This window comes from Podarcis vaucheri (assembly GCF_965113315.1).
Source record: "Podarcis vaucheri genome assembly, chromosome: 10".
NCBI classification, from domain to species: Eukaryota; Metazoa; Chordata; class Lepidosauria; order Squamata; family Lacertidae; genus Podarcis; species Podarcis vaucheri.
This window is the reverse complement of record NC_138748.1, coordinates 76,204,666-76,220,220: the sequence shown is the minus strand read 5'-3', so window position 1 is coordinate 76,220,220 and position 15,555 is coordinate 76,204,666. Positions and strand designations below refer to the sequence as shown.

Below are 15,555 nucleotides of genomic sequence, written 5' to 3'. Positions count from 1 at the left end.
CTCTGGGTCTGAATGAAAGGGGTCTGCGATGATGGATTCTGGAGTCTAGAAATCCTCCCTTTCCAGTGATCTCTCAGGCTGGCCAGGAAAAGGCAGCGAGCAGGAATCGTCAGGCATCCCGGTTGACAGACTTGTCATGTTGCCAAAACACGAACTCGGAGTCTGATCTGATTTCCAGGTACAACTCACTTTGTGGCACAACCGGGGATGTTTTTCGGGTGCTCTCTCTGTGACCGGGGGGGGGCCGATTATTTGAGGGTGTACAAATTGCAACGCGCTTTAGTTCTGGGCTGCTTCACTCCTCGCATAGGGGGGGGGGGCCTCTGCGCGCAAACAGATCAACAGCTGCCTTGCTTTCTTCCGGGCCGCATTGTGTTGCCTCTGAGGGAGACACAAGGGAGGAATTGTGTTGGTTCCGTATCAGGGTGTGTGTGCAGAAGCCCAAGCCCTATTTTTTCCGTAACACAGGAGTCACAGAGCCCAACCCGCTGCTCAATGTGCACAAATACCAAAAACATGGAATGGATCTAAGATCATGGCGTGGGCGGGGGGAGGGAAGGATTTTGCAATGCAAACATTGTAGGGGGGACCCCAATTTGCAGCTGGATTGCCAGGATCAGCCCCTCCCGCGCTCTCCTGATCCCCAGAAGTAAGTGAGGAGGGGGAAAACCTTTTTCTCTTCCCCGCAAACAATTCTTTCCCTGCCTTCCCGGCACAACCTGCTTTCACGCTGCCCCCACAATCCTCAACCCCCCCCCCGTATGTCGCACCTCTTCCTCCTCCTCCTCCTCCAATCCGGCTTCTGTTTCCGCAATGAGGCGAGAGAGCCCCCCTCCCGAACTGCCTGCTTCTCCCGGACGTGGAGCTTTTGGGCCGGATTGCTGCTCTGCGCCGTAGCTGCGGGGGGGGGGGCGCTTCAGGAAAGGGGAGGAGGGGAGGAAGGACTCCCCCCGTGGATGTTGCGGGAAAGAAAAGGAGAATCGGGAGCGAGGACAAAGAGGTAAAGGGGTCGCGGGGGAGGGGAAAGGGGAGACGGGAAAGAAGGATTCAGAGACCCCCGCCAGCTCCCCAAAGCGCCTTCCGTGGGGCCTGGATCCCTGCGCTAAGGGGCCTTTCCTTGGCCCCTTGGGTGCCTTGGCAGGGGCGGCCATGCAGCGCCCACCCAGGGGATCCCAGCGAAGCGCCCTCGCCCCGTTTCCCCCGCTTAGGCATCCCTGGGGCGCTGTGGGTTCCGCGCGGAGAGAGGTGGGCCATGAAAGGGTTAATGGGAGTGAGGGACGCCTGGATAGAGACCCCCGTCTCTCCCCTGCTCGTCTTGGGGGCCCCTTCTGGACGGAGAAATGGGGGTCGCAGGGCGAGGGGTGAGCCGCGCCAAGGGGTGGGGGGCCTCTGGGTGCAGGGGAGTCTCTGGGACAGAGGGAGGGAATCGAGGAAGTGGGGTGGGGAGCATCCCTGGGGCAGGGAAGGGCAGCATTGCGGGGCGGGGAGAGATAGGAAACCAGTCTTTGGGGAGACTTCTCCATGGTGGCGCCCCCTGGGGATCTCCGGAGGGGCCGCCTTGGCTTCTCCCTCCCACCCAAGAATCGGCCATCCCTTCAAGACGACCAGAGGGTTCCCTGGAAAGTGGGGGTTCTGTCCCCCCACCCCTATTTTCCTGCAATCTCCATCCTCTTCCCACCCCATAAGCCCCTGCCCTGTCCAGACACAGCGCTTCTGCCCAGTCCAACCACTGGTCCCCTGGAGAGGAGAGGAAATCCCGAGAGGAAGAGGGGAGGGGGGAGGCCTTCTCAGAAGCGGCTCTTGGTTTCCGCAATCCCACCCAGGAAGCAGCCAGAAACCTTTTCTTCTCTCTCAGGCTTCCATCTTTAAGTGTCTTTTCCGCTGAGGATGAGGATAATGTACACCTGTCATCAGAAACAGGGGTGCAGAGTCCATGGAATGGCTCTCAGGGCTGATATAGAAGTTGCACCTCAAAAGCATTTCTGTTCCGCCTCTTCTTTGTAGGCAATATCAGAGGGACTGACAAGCTGAGATACAATCCTTCAGCATCCGATGACAGTGACTGTATGAATCTTCCCAGTCAAAGGACCCATTTTCTGGTTGGGTTTCCGCAGCCCCTCTGGGCAGGTTACAGCACATATAAAAAACAGTAAAACATCAAACATTAAAATCCTCCCGATACAAGGCTGCCTTCAGCTGTCTTCCAAATGTCAGGTAGTTGCCCATTTCCTTGCCCTCTGCCTGCTTCCCTGTAACTTCGCTTCTCGCAGGCAAGGAGCCAGCAGAAGACCCTCAGAAGAGGACCTCAGACTGAGCAATGGGGGTGGAGACGCTCCTTCAGCTCTACAGGGCCGAGGCTGTTGAGGACTTCAGCTCGCAGATCTTGCTCCTCCATAATGACCTCCAGAGCAAGTCCGACGTATATTTAGCAGAGTAGGAAAAAACGCAAAGAGGCAGCAAACATTTTATTCAGCAAATAAATTTATTACTGAATGCAAAGAAGCATAACAGGATCCTAAACATAGCAAAGCCCTAACTTAAATAGAAACCTAACTTGGCATACCAAAGCAGCACTCAAGTAAATAAAAAGAAATGTCCAGTAGCTCCTTAGAGACCAACTAAGCTTGTCCTGGGTATAACCTTTGGTGTGCATGCAAACGTCTTCAGATACACTGAAACAGAAGTCACTAGACAGACCCTTATATATAGTGGGAGGGTGGGGTGGGGTTTTTCTCAGAAGGGTAGTAGGAGATGGGTATGGTAAAGCTGTTGACAACTGTTAATGACTGCAATTAGTCCTACAGGAAAAAGCAAGGGATAGTATGCAGATGACCAAAAATAGCTTTAGTATGTGTAATGAGACAAGAATCCAATATCTCTATTCAGACCAGGTCTCTCCATTGTTTTCAGTTTAGTAATAAGTTGTAATTCAGCAACTTCTCTTTCAAGTCTCTTTTCAGCAACAAGTCTTTCAAGTATTTCTGAAATTCCATTTTTATTAATTTTGACTGCGTCAGACCAATACGGCTACCTGCCTGAATCTAGCACTCAAGTAAGACACACACAAGCAGAGTATTGAAATAGCAGAATAGGAAGTGGGACCAGGCGCCTTTCAATACTGCAATTTATAAACAATTCAGTGTCAGAGTAACGTTGGGACGGGATAACAAGCCTGGCTCACTCCAATTTAACCAGCTTCATCTGGTTCCCAAAATCAAGGAAGGTTCAGCATAACCTCATTACAACTGATCCCACCACCTGCTCTCAGCAGAAAGGAAACTCCCTGATCAGGTAAAATGTTCCAGCTAGAGAAAACTCCAGCTTTGAATCACACAGAGCAAAACCACCAGAACCTTCTTGAAGCAATAGACCAGGAATGATTGATCTCTCTACATTAGATCAATACTTTTCTATGCCTGAAAAATGCAACTATTACACTCTGAAGGTCAGCACCAACAGTGTGAATTGTACTTGGAAATGCGCTGGGAGCCAGGGAAGATCCTTTAGCACAAGTGATATGTGGTTTCCGCGGCTGCTCCCAGTTACTAGTCCAGCTGCCGCATTCTGTATTAGTTGCAGTTTCTGAGTCACCTTCAAAGGTAGCCCCATGTACAACACATGACAGTAGTCCAAACTGGAGATAACCAGAGCATGCGCCACTCTGGTGAGACAGTCCGAGGGCAGGGAGGGTCTCATCCAGTGTACCAGATGGAGCTGGCAGACAGAACTGACCTGGACACAGAACTGACCTGCGCATCCATGGACAGCTGTGAGTCCAAAATGACCCACAGGCTGTGCCCCTGGTCCTTTAGGGCCACAGTTACCCCATTCAGGACCAGGGAATCCTCCACATCTGACCATCCTCCAGGGACAGTACTTCTGTCTTGTCAGGATTCAACCTCAATCTGTTAGCTGCCACCCATCCTCAAACCACCTCCAGGCACCAACACAGGGCATTCACCACCTTCACTGGTTCCGATTTAAATGAGAAGAAGAGCTGGGTATCACCCACATACTGGTGATCACCCAGCCCAAAACCCCTGATGATCTCTCCCAGCAGCTTCGTATAAATCTTAAAAAGCATGGGGGAGAGGATGGAGTCTTGAGGCTCCCCACAAGTGAGAGCCCAGGGGTCTGAACACTCATCCCCCCCACCACTTTCTGGACATGGCCCAGGAGGAAGGAGGGGAACCACTGCACAGCAGTTCCCCCATCTCCCCTAGAGGGTCCAGAAGGATACCGTGGCCAAAGGTCTCCAAAGCCACTGAGAGATTTAGCAGAAACAGGAAACAGCTTCCCCCTCAGACCATTCAGAGAGCATCAGTCACAGCAACCAGGGCAGTGTGAGTTCCATGATGAGGCCTGAATCCCAATTGGAAGGTTAATGGTTGCAGAAGCTTTCCTGGTCCTGCACCCCCAAAAGCTCCAGGCACAATACATTCATTAGCTTTCAAGGGGCCACCTGATACATGGTGGTCTTTTCTTCAAAAACCGAATATTTTGAATACTTTTACAGTGCTGTATGATGTAAATAGCGCTTCTGTTTCCCTTGCTCCACATCAGAGAGACTTTGATACACAGGTCTGAGCTGATTTCTCCACCTGAAACTGCTGTGTTAGCAGCAATGGCAGCCTGGGCAGTGTGTTTGGGGGTCCTGGGCTGCCTAGACAAGAAGAGCAGTATGTTAGGCACCAGCTTGGCTGCAGGAGTTGCTGGCAGGAGGTGTGCAGGACACTATCCAAGCATCTTAGAAACTCCACTCAAGATTTGTGTCAGGTTTCCGTCCATAGCCTTTTCTTCTCCTGAACATAACTCACGAGGCCGCGAATGGTTAGGACCAGAGTTTTCCTTCTCAATGGGCTCCCTTCCATGGTTGACGATCCCATCTGCCCTTCACTTTCCTCTTCAGCACGGGCAGAATCTGCCTTCTTGACTGTGGGATTGACTGTTGTTCTCCTCCTCTCCATCCACCAGGGCTTGACTTCAGGTGCAGCAGAATTCCCCAGCCCCCCAAGGATTTGAGACCCATCAGATTTCCTCACCTGGTTTAGCCGGCCGGTTGAAGCCGTTCCTTGAACCCCTGTTGCATGCTGACAGCTTCTGGAAGCCACAGGTGAGAGCTGAGTGCAGGGTGGGGACCAAGGGTGGATAATTTACTGCAGAAGGTGCATGACATGTCCCCCACTAAAGGAACTACCGCTCCTCTAACATCCCATGACATCCTATAATTATGATATTTGAGACAGAATCGGAATAAATTCATGTCTCCAGAAATAACACAACTTCAGGCCATTAATGATTCAATACTACGTATTCAAGGTTGAAGTTTCTATTACGTACAGTTATCTATTTGCCCTTAATATCCAGCTAATATTCACTGCCAGATTAGGGTAGTCCTGGGTCAAAAGACGGGCCTGAGATCAGGCAGCACATCATCATTATAAAGAACCATTGGGGTGGGTGTTTCCGCCTGGGATTCCCATGTGCCATCTGCTAACACCCCAGAGGACAGGATCACACTTCAAAACGACCTTGACAGATTAGAGAACTGGGCAAAAACATACAAGATGAATTTTAACAGGGAGAAATGTAAAGTATTGCACTTGGGCAAAAAAAATGAGAGGCACAAATACAAGATGGGTGACACCTGGCTTGAGAGCAGTACATGTGAAAAGGATCTAGGAGTCTTGGTTGACCACAAACTTGACATGAGCCAACAGTGTGACGCGGCAGCTAAAAAAGCCAATGCAATTCTGGGCTGCATCAATAGGAGTATAGCATCTAGATCAAGGGAAGTAATAGTGCCACTGTATTCTGCTCTGGTCAGACCACACCTGGAGTACTGTGTCCAGTTCTGGGCACCACAATTCAAGAAGGACACTGACAAACTGGAACGTGTCCAGAAGAAGGCAACCAAAATGGTCAAAGGCCTGGAAACGATGCCTTATGAGGAACGGCTAAGGGAGCTGGGCATGTTTAGCCTGGAGAAGAGGAGGTTAAGGGGTGATATGATAGCCATGTTCAAATATATAAAAGGATGTCACATAGAGGAGGGAGAAAGGTTGTTTTCTACTGCTCCAGAGAAGCGGACACGGAGCAATGGATCCAAACTACAAGAAAGAAGATTCCACCTAAACATTAGGAAGAACTTCCTGACAGTAAGAGCTGTTCGACAGTGGAATTTGCTGCCAAGGAGTGTGGTGGAGTCTCCTACTTTGGAGGTCTTTAAGCAGAGGCTTGACAACCATATGTCAGGAGTGCTCTGATGGTGTTTCCTGCTTGGCAGGGGGTTGGACTCGATGGCCCTTGTGGTCTCTTCCAACTCTATGATTCTATGATTCTATGATTCTATGATTCTATGCTTTCCTTCCGCTTCTCCTGCTCTCTCCATGCAATGCAAGGCATGTAGATGGAGGTCCATCTCCCAGAACAGGAGCTTCCCTGAGCACCCATTCAGCTGGCGCCAAGCACCAAGCCTTGTCACTAGTTCTCTGACTGACCCAGGCCACCGTCCCTGGAAAAGATGTAGACCTGGGTCTCACATCGTCCGTATGGACCTCCTGAGGCCAATGGGGCTGTGCAGGTGATTCATTAAGAGATTGAGGTGGATGGGGGCTTCCGGTTGAGCTGCGATCAGGGAAAGAAGCGTGAGGCAGCCCTCAGGGGGGTCTCAAGTAGTGTGGGGGCTTTAGAGGGGCTACGAAGGCTACGTGGACCTCCATACCCTGAGAGGAGTATCTTGGGGGGCAGAGCCTGGTCGTTCTCTCCTGTTTCACAGGCTTTAAAGCTAAACTTAAGCTCGGGGACGGGATTGAGCTGCAGGCACTGAGGGGAAGCAGTAGACCTCGCGCTGTGCAGTCTCAAGCTTCGACCGAAAGCGGCCAGCTTCCAAACAAAGAAAACAAATCTGGACTAAAACTAAAGTAGTTATTATCTGCGGATTTTAGAAAAGAAAATTAACAAGATTTGGAGTGCTGAGGGTGAAAAAAGGGAGTCCGTCCCAGCGGTAGGGAGAAAATGGCGTCTGGCAGAAGACTGAGAGAGGACGGAAAGTAAGAAAGCAGCCGCCAAGTGAGGTTCGCAGAAAATCCTTGGTTACTATGTTCCGAGGTAACGATTTGTGGGGAAACAACAGAGAGGCATAGAAGGGGAGGAAAAACTTCTTTGTATCGTCTTGGTTGAAGCGTCCTGTGCCAGTGGTCGGAGAGTGAGCTCAAAATGCCCACCAGTGAACACCCGTGAACTCTGCTTTTTTCCTGCTGTTTGTGAAGAGGTTGGGCAGAAGTCTATGTTGGAGTAACAGTCGGTACGTTTGCAGGAGCAAGAAAGAAGAGACTGGGGGATTGCTGTGAATTGCTGTGAATATCTGCTGAAGTTCTATCTGAGCCTCTCCTTTGCTTTTTTCGCCCTCTATGTGGGGGAGGAGATAAATGGTACGCTTTATAATGCTTGATTATCGGTCTTGAGTGGAGAATTTATGGATTAAGCTGATAAGGAACCGGAAAAAGAAGATTTTGTATTTGGAGTACAACACGGAGAATAAGTCTTTGACTTTTATTTTTATCTTTACTTCTTACTCCTGTTTTTCCCCCCTCTCCCCCCTCTTCTTCTTTCCTGATCTTTCCCCCTCCCTTTCCTTACTCTATCGCCCCTCGTGTATCCCCTTCCCCCACCCTTATTCCCCCCCTTCTCTCTTTTTTATCTGCTCTCCCTCCCTCCCTCACTTTCTGCTCTCTCCGTGTTTTGGAGGTTTCATTCCCTTCTTTACTTTTTGTGCCTTTCTTCCTGACACTCTATGGCAGTCTCCCCGTCTGGTCCTCCAGCCACGTGAAAGGGGAAATTCCATTTGAAGGACAAAGAAACAGAAAGTAACTTTACTTAAGGAAGGATTTTTATTGAATTGGTTCCTGGCAAGCCAATTTGCAAATCGCCTGGCCGTCAGGTAGCCCTGTAAGGGTGAAGAGTACGGCGGAGAGAGAAGCAGGCAGAGGGAAGCCATTAACTATCCTCTAAAAAGCGTAGCCCCGAACTTGCAAGGGAAGCGACCGACACTCAAGCTTAAGAAATTTGGACCTAATTGGGATAGAATTCGGAAGTTCAAGGCTAAAGGAAGGTTTCGGAGCAAAAAGAATTAAACATGGAGTTCAGCTGTATCTGCAATTGAAAACAGACGCAGAACTGTCAGCAGAGCGGGAGCGAGCTGTGTGAGTAATGGCTAGCGGTCGTTGCCACTTTCTCCTCTAAAACTTCCAAGCTAAGGAAATAGCTAAGAACTAGCAATAAGATAAAAAAGAAACAGAAGAGGAAGCAGAGGGACGTTTGACTGTTATTTTTGGCAAATCTTCGGTGTGTTGGTGGGGGAAAGAAAGAGACAAGATTAGAAGGAATTCTTAGTTTCACTTTTAATAAAGAACTGCGCAACTGGATGTAAGGACTTCCGTCGCCATTGTTACATTGCTATACTTGAAGTCTCTCAGCCCCACTCACCTCACAGAGTGTTTGTTGTGGGGGAGGAAGGGAAAGGAGAATGTGAGCCCCTTTGAGACTCCTTAAAGGGAGTGAAAGGCGGGATATCAAATCCAAACTCTTCTTCTCTTCTTCAACGTTTTTGGAGAAGTGAATATTTTAATGGACAAAAGGGGAAGTTTTATGCACTGTAATAGATTATAATAATCTGACTTTTGAAATTGAACAATGCCACAGGTTTTAAGGGTTGATGGTGAGCGTCAAAATTAACTTCTAAAAAAACACTGCCCCCCACTACCCCTCCCCCCCTTTCCTTCCCTTGTTGTTGGAGTATAACACTATTGCAGAAGTTGTGTAGAGTGGTTTTAACGAATGGATAAGGCTGGCAAACTGATTGAGATCGTCCCTCAGAAGAATCCTGCTCTGGATATAATTTTTATTTTTGCTTTTGTTTCCCTTTTTCTTTTCTTTTTTGTGGGACTTATTTTAAGGTTTTCTGCTACTTCTTCTTTACTTCCTTCCTTGGACTAATCTGGGATTGGAGAGTTTGAAGACTACATTGGATTATAATTGGAGTATAACTAAAATCTAAAATAACTGGCAATAACAAAACTGAGAAAATATATTATTTTTTACTTTTTTATGGTTTGGTCCTTTTCTTCCCCTGTTGCATTTTATTTTCGAAATGATGGATTGGAATTAGCCTAAGTGGTGGCAAGAAGATTTTGGTCTTCCTATCGTCTCTTCATTAATGAAAAGTTTTAAAACCTTTGCAAAAATTTGAAATTTGAGGACTGTGAATTAGTGAATTCTCCTAACAAAAAGGCTAAAAGTACAATCACGATTATTGTAGTAAAGTTATAGCTGTTAGAAAATCATTCCTTGGTCAAGTAAAAGAATGTGGCCTTGTGGGTATTTTGTCAGCCCCAAGGACCCTGGGAAAGGGAGTTGTGTATCTTTAAAACCCCAGACTTTTTGGCTCCTTGCCATGAGAGATTTATGGGAGGAAAGAGTCCTTGATTAATGAAAGGACTGACACCTGGGTTGGTGGTGTGAATCTCTTCCTCCTTCCCGGAGGCTGTTTGTTGTCAAATTGCTGAGAATTGGGGATCTGGTTAATTTCCACAGGTGGGAGGAAGATTCTTTGATTAGGGTTCAAACCAAAAACTAACCCAGCTGCAAAAGAGTGAGCTGATCAAATTAAGACTCTTGATTGGCTAAAAGTTACGATGCCAAGTCTGAATTTTGGATAAAAGGATCAAGGGATGTTTTGTGTTTTGCTCTCTGCCATTGCTCTGCAACTTGCAAAGATGCCCGGCTGTAACTTCCATCGTTAGCTGTCGTTTCGTCCTTTTGAAATGGAAATCCTCAAACATCTCCATTACGCAACAGCTTGAAAGGACTATTGACTATTCTAACCATGTTCCTTTGTGAGTATGTAAAGCTAGTGATAATATACAGCGTTGTTGTTTTCATGTTTGTAAGACTCATAAGATGTGCCTGTTGATTTTCAACATGTTTTCTGTTATTCTTTTAAAATAAACCTTTTTAGTAGAATCTGTTGGTATTTGTGCCTTTTCCGAGGGAATAGCTAAATCCAAGCCTTCCGCTTAGTTACGCTTTACCGTGTGAATTTCTGTCTGCAAGTCTGTGGATTCAGCTTGTAGAGGGGGGGACTTGCCAGGTTAATAGGACATACCCTTCTCCCTGGGTGGTGTCTCTGGGTTCCCCTGACGACATGGAGTGGTGGCAGCCCTACCGGTGTAATTTCGGCCTGTGTTTGTGAAAAGTAACTCCCTCGCCAACCTGCTCAAGAAACCTGGCCTAGCCGGAGAGCAAAGTCAGGTGATGGAGGGGCAGTGAGGGCGAGTGGAGCGTTACTACAATTATATTCTCTCCTTTGGGATTTTTTTAAGATAATAAGAGTATCTCCATTGGGTTATATTTTATTTTTATTATGGCCATTTATTTTGTGATGTAGTAAATACCTGGGTTGATATATTGATCAGAGGAGTTCGGTGTTAGTTTTTATATGTTGTTGGGTTTTGCTAAATATTGTATTGGGCCTTATATACTGGTTGTGCTAATTTTGGTGCATTAATTAACTTTGGTAGGAGTGTGAAGAGACTAAAAGATATGTCGCACTAGCAGAAAAAAACAAGCGAAGGGGGGACACCGGCAGATAGGAGAAGCTCAAAACAAGAGTCAGATTTTAAGGGAGAAATATTGAAAATGTTTGGAGAAATTAAAAATGATATAAAGCAGAGTGAAAAAAATTTAGAGGCCAAATTAGAACAAATGGACAAAAGGATTGGAAAAATGGACAAAAAAAATGATGAAACAGTAAATGAATTAAAGGGACAGTTGAAAGATGTGACTAAGTGAACACAAACGTTGGAGGAGGGGATGAAGAGGACAAAACAGGAAATGAAGGAAGTGAGGAGAGAAGAGGAGAAAATAAAGGTAGAAATGTCGGAGATTAATAAAACACAAGAAGAAGTCTTGGGTATGATTGCTATGAATGAATTGAGGCAGCGGGAGACTAATTTGAGGTTGAGAGCTGTACCAGAGGTACAGGGTAAAAATATTAAAGAGACACTGATTGCAGAAATAGCACAATGGTTAGAACTTCAACCAGCGGAGGTAGCTATGACAGTGCAAAATGCATTTAGAATGAAGGCAAGAACAACTAAGACAAGGAAATCTCCGGGAGACTGTCTAATTATATTCAAGGACAGAGAAATGAGAAATATGATCTTGCAGAAGAACAGAGAGAAAAGATTGAATATCGATGGGAATTATATAATTATTTTTAAAGATATACCAATCAGACTGTTGAAACAGAGAGAGCCATATAAACCATTGGTGCAAATGTACCAAGTATCTACCAGCAAAGAATGCAGTTTAACCAGAATGCAGTTAAACCTGAAGCTGGCAATCATAATTATTTGGAGAGGAATTGACATGGAATTAATGACCATATAAATAGATAAGAATGCATTTTTAAAAACAAATCCTATTAATTAATGCAACATTCCCCTAAAAAATTAACACATCAACTATCCGCTGCTGCCATACTTGGGACGATACTAACTAATTAAAGATCTTCATCTAAAGATCTTGATATGACCTTTATACATTCACCATTTTCTAGTAAGTCATATACATATTTCATATTGTCTCTTATTCAAAGATACAAAAGTGTAGCCATTAGCATTCAGAGAGCTAATTATTTAGTTAATACATACCCATCATCACAGGTGACAGGGTGAATGGGGCCACATGCATTGTACACCTTGTCTTTGGGGCAGTGGTATGCTGTATATAAGAGAATAAAATGTGTCATTAAGAAGCAGAATGACTCCAACATGAGGCAGAACTATGTATTACATGTTGTCATATTATGTTTTTCCCATTAGCTTTTTTAAAAAATCACATAAAGCATCTATGGTTGGCATCAGATTGAATGAAGGAGTGGCTTTTGCAAAGGCAAGGCACACCCATACCCAGAGGACTGTTGTAAGCCCCAGTGCATGCTCAACCCTGACCTACAAATGGAAATATCCATAGCTGAGAACATGGATTCAATACAGACATCCACAGATGGATTCTGATCCAGTGGAGAGAACCTGTTGGTGGAAAGAGAGGGAGGCAACATTTGCCAATTCCCCCATCCTCTTGCAGTGCCACCTCCCATGTTGATCTGGAGGATCCTCCAACCCTCTGGAGCAGTTTCAGAGGTTGCAATGGGCTTCAGGGAGATGGAGCAATTAGCAAAAGTCAACTTCCCTTCCCTTCTGGATTCAATCCACTATGAAGTGCAGAAGCTGAAATCTTAATTCTTGTGAAAAAAAGACAAAGACTGAGGGAAACAAACATGCAACTGAAGTTAGAACATGCTATTGTTCAGTTTGCATTGATTACTATTCATCTGCTGACACCGTTTTGAATGGTTGATTGATTGGTTCACTCAGCTATTATTGCTCTACGATAAATTGCTGCTCACTTTAGGATAAGCGAAAATACGTTGTCTTCCACTTACGGCATTTTCCTAGCGTCATGTTCCTCCAGTCAGTACAAACCCCTTTAGCTATGCAGAGGGAAGCATATATCTCCAAATTGTAGCAAGGCACAGACTCATTGGAAGACTGACAGGCTTCAAGGAGGCAGTCTTCATAGTATATTCTGGGAGGCAGAACCTTATGGCATTCTTCAAAGACACTTCAAATACAAAAGAATACATGGTTGAACTATGGCTCATAAATATTGCAATGTCCCCTTGCCACCCCATTTTCAGTATGAAACTGCGACTGAAAGGATAATATTCTTAGCAAATATGTACAGTACATTTCACAATGATATCAATTCTAGAAAGATCAGCTTTGTATTACTATGGAAGTAAAAATCCTACAGTGTTGCAATGTTAAAGCTCTTTATGGTATATAAGGTAGCCGAGATGCCTTGAAGATACTTAAACAATGCCATGCTTATTGTTGGATGGATCTTATGTTCTTTGTATACTGTGTTAGTTTTATGATGTTAGCCACCCTGAGCCTGGCTCCGGCTGGGGAGGGCGGGGTACAAATAAAATTTATTATTATTATTATTATTATTATTATTAAATGTTAAAGAAGAACAAAATAGATTTCAAGTGGGAATTTCCAGAGGGGATCTCTTTTTTCTATAAAAGTAAGAAACACAAACACACAAGCCCAGAGGAAGCAAGCAAGTTTCTGAGAAGATACAAGGAATTAAGACCAGAAGATGAAGAAATAAGAGGTGCAGCAGCAGCAGCAGGAGCTAAGGGGGAAAGAGGATTTGGAGAGGGAGAAGAAGAAGATGGAAGAAACACAGAAGAAGAAGAAGAAGAAGAAGAAGAAGAAGAAGAAGAAGAAGAAGAAGAAGAAGAATATAAAATTTTAAATAAAATTTAAATAATTAGGATACCAAGATGGCGTTAAAATTATGGAATTGGAATATTAATGGGATGAACGATAGGAAAAAACGGAATAAAATTGAACAATATTTTAAAAAGGATAGATAGATAATACTGTATTCGGCTATAAGCCCACAAGGTAAAACCAGTCAATAAATAAAATAGCATTTTACATTCTAAAATATCAGCTAAAATATTTCAACGCATAATCTCCTTCCTAGATGTACCATATTGTGGCCTTGAATATAAAGATGGTGGATAGAGTTTACGAGATTTTTAATAGCCATGCAGTGTCAGGGAACTGACATCTGAGACTAGCGGAGAGAGAAGTAGCCCCAATGATGCAGGGGAGGGAACTAGCAAGGAGAGAGAGAGCGTTTCCGCGGGGGAAGGGGATCAAGATGATACCAGGAAGAAAGGGGAGGCTGAGAGTACTTCGGAGGGAAGGCTCAGTGACTCTTCCAGTGAGATCAGCAGGGAGAGTGCAGGACCTCCGCTTGGCATGCCCACTCTGCGCAGAAGGCTTCCGCACAGAAAATCTAGGCGGAGACTAGGAGTCAAAGAATTCTTATGTTGGAAGAAGTTTAGAAAACGCCCACTGACGGATTCTGCCAGCGACTGAGGCAGCTGTGCATAAGGGCTGTTCAGCCAGGGAAAGGTTTAACCACCCAAGCAGCTTGGAGCAATTGGTGGCTTACATACAAGCAACCCCAGACTTCCGGAGGTGGCGCGAACGGCAATGGCGGTTCCCTTCAGCTGCTGAAGGGGAAGCTCCGCGGAAACGGGTCGTCAGCTACGGCGAAGCGGAGACCCACGTCGGAAAACCACAGGCAGAGTGAGCCTGTGGCCGTGGGACTCGGCGGGCACCAAAAGCGCCCCCAGAAACGAAGAAGGGACCCCGTAAGGGGTCTCGGAACGTGGAAGGGTGCGCGGTGCTGTGAGTCGATCGCTCTTTCTGTGAGGGCAAAGCCGCATAGCTGCTGTCGGTGAGTGCTGACCTTTTCCCCTGGATTATTGGATTCGGAAACAGCAACCCGTGAGTAAATGGGACTTAAAACAATCTAAATCAACCTTAAAAATTCGGATAAAGCGGGAGATGCAACCAGGAAGTCCGTCTCCCTCTTCCGCTAAACTTTAAAGCAACGTCTTTGATCTGATGCCTTTGAAAATAGTTCAAAGCTATAACTTCGTGCACGATCTGAACTGCCGCTATAGGAACTAAGGGACTCAAATCTTCTTCTTTTCTGGATGCAGGTTCTGCTTTCCTCTCCCTGTGGATTTACAAAATTTTATAAAAGAAACCCAGGTACTGGACTGCCGAATTGCTGGGGCTGTCAGTTGCTGGACTTTGTTACTGTTATAGTGAACTGCTACATCTGAGTGCTTCTGGACTAGTTACTTTGAAATACTTTTCTCTGCACTTTCTTTGAAACATTGTTTAAGCAAGGATTTACTCTGCTGATTCTAAAGAAGAGTTGAAGGTCTTTTTGTAAATTTTTTGGCTGGTGGGACATTGTTGGATATTGAGGAAAATCTTTAAGTTTTGGATTTAAACTTTTGGGGAAAAATTTCCTTTGTTTCCCTCAAGACCTGTTTTTACTGCCCCTAGTGGAATTTTGGATTTACAATTGTCTGGGACTGGTATTTTTCCTCTTTCTTCCTTTAACCTTTTGTTTATTCTCTGGGCTTGCGGTTTCCCATGGGACTATACAGAATCTGACCTTGGGACGTAGACGGGAGTAGAATGAGTGGCACTGGAAAAACAAGAGCGGCCAAAGCTAAAGCTAAACAACTGACTCAATCAACATTGACTTCCCAGCTGCGTAGATCATTGGTTCCCACTGTTTTGGGAACACAAGAAGCAGAAATTGAGGTGACTTCACTAGAAGGCATGGCAGCTGGAGGAGATGACTCAGTACTAGATAAAATCTTGCAGAAACTGGAAATATTGGACAAGAAAGCGGATGTACAAGCTGCTAAGACTGACCAAAACACTGCCAGCCTAAACAAACTAACTGAACAAGTTACCTTACATGCACAATCAATTGGGAAACTCTTTGAGGCTACTTCTGAGAACTGCAAATTGCCAGAAAGTGGAGGCAGTGAAGGAGGAAGTTAGACCATTGCATAAACAGGTTGGTGAACATCAGGCC

General features: G+C 45.7%; 3 protein-coding genes across 6 annotated transcripts in view; all 3 read left to right on the top strand.

The window, feature by feature from the left end:
* LOC309541244 (uncharacterized protein) overlaps positions 1-15,555 on the top strand; it is a 182,839-nt gene that overhangs the window by 112,284 nt on the left and 55,000 nt on the right. The gene's annotated exons all lie outside the window — the stretch shown is intronic.
* The window catches only part of LOC309541313 (uncharacterized protein), a 33,745-nt gene continuing 19,026 nt past the window's right edge, over positions 837-15,555 (top strand). The window contains exons 1-3 of one of the 2 annotated variants that reach the window (XM_082239050.1): positions 837-1,000; positions 4,975-5,113; positions 6,779-7,433. The gene's annotated coding sequence lies outside the window, so the exon portion shown is untranslated. Of the gene's footprint in view, positions 1,001-4,974; positions 5,114-6,778; positions 7,434-15,555 lie in introns of those variants that run through there. The other variant, XM_082239051.1, reaches the window with a different exon arrangement.
* LOC309542344 (uncharacterized protein) overlaps positions 2,746-15,555 on the top strand; it is a gene marked incomplete at its 3' end in the record, with an annotated part of 97,180 nt that continues 84,370 nt past the window's right edge. The window contains exon 1 of the mRNA XM_082241074.1: positions 2,746-3,291. The remainder of the gene's footprint in view (positions 3,292-15,555) is intronic.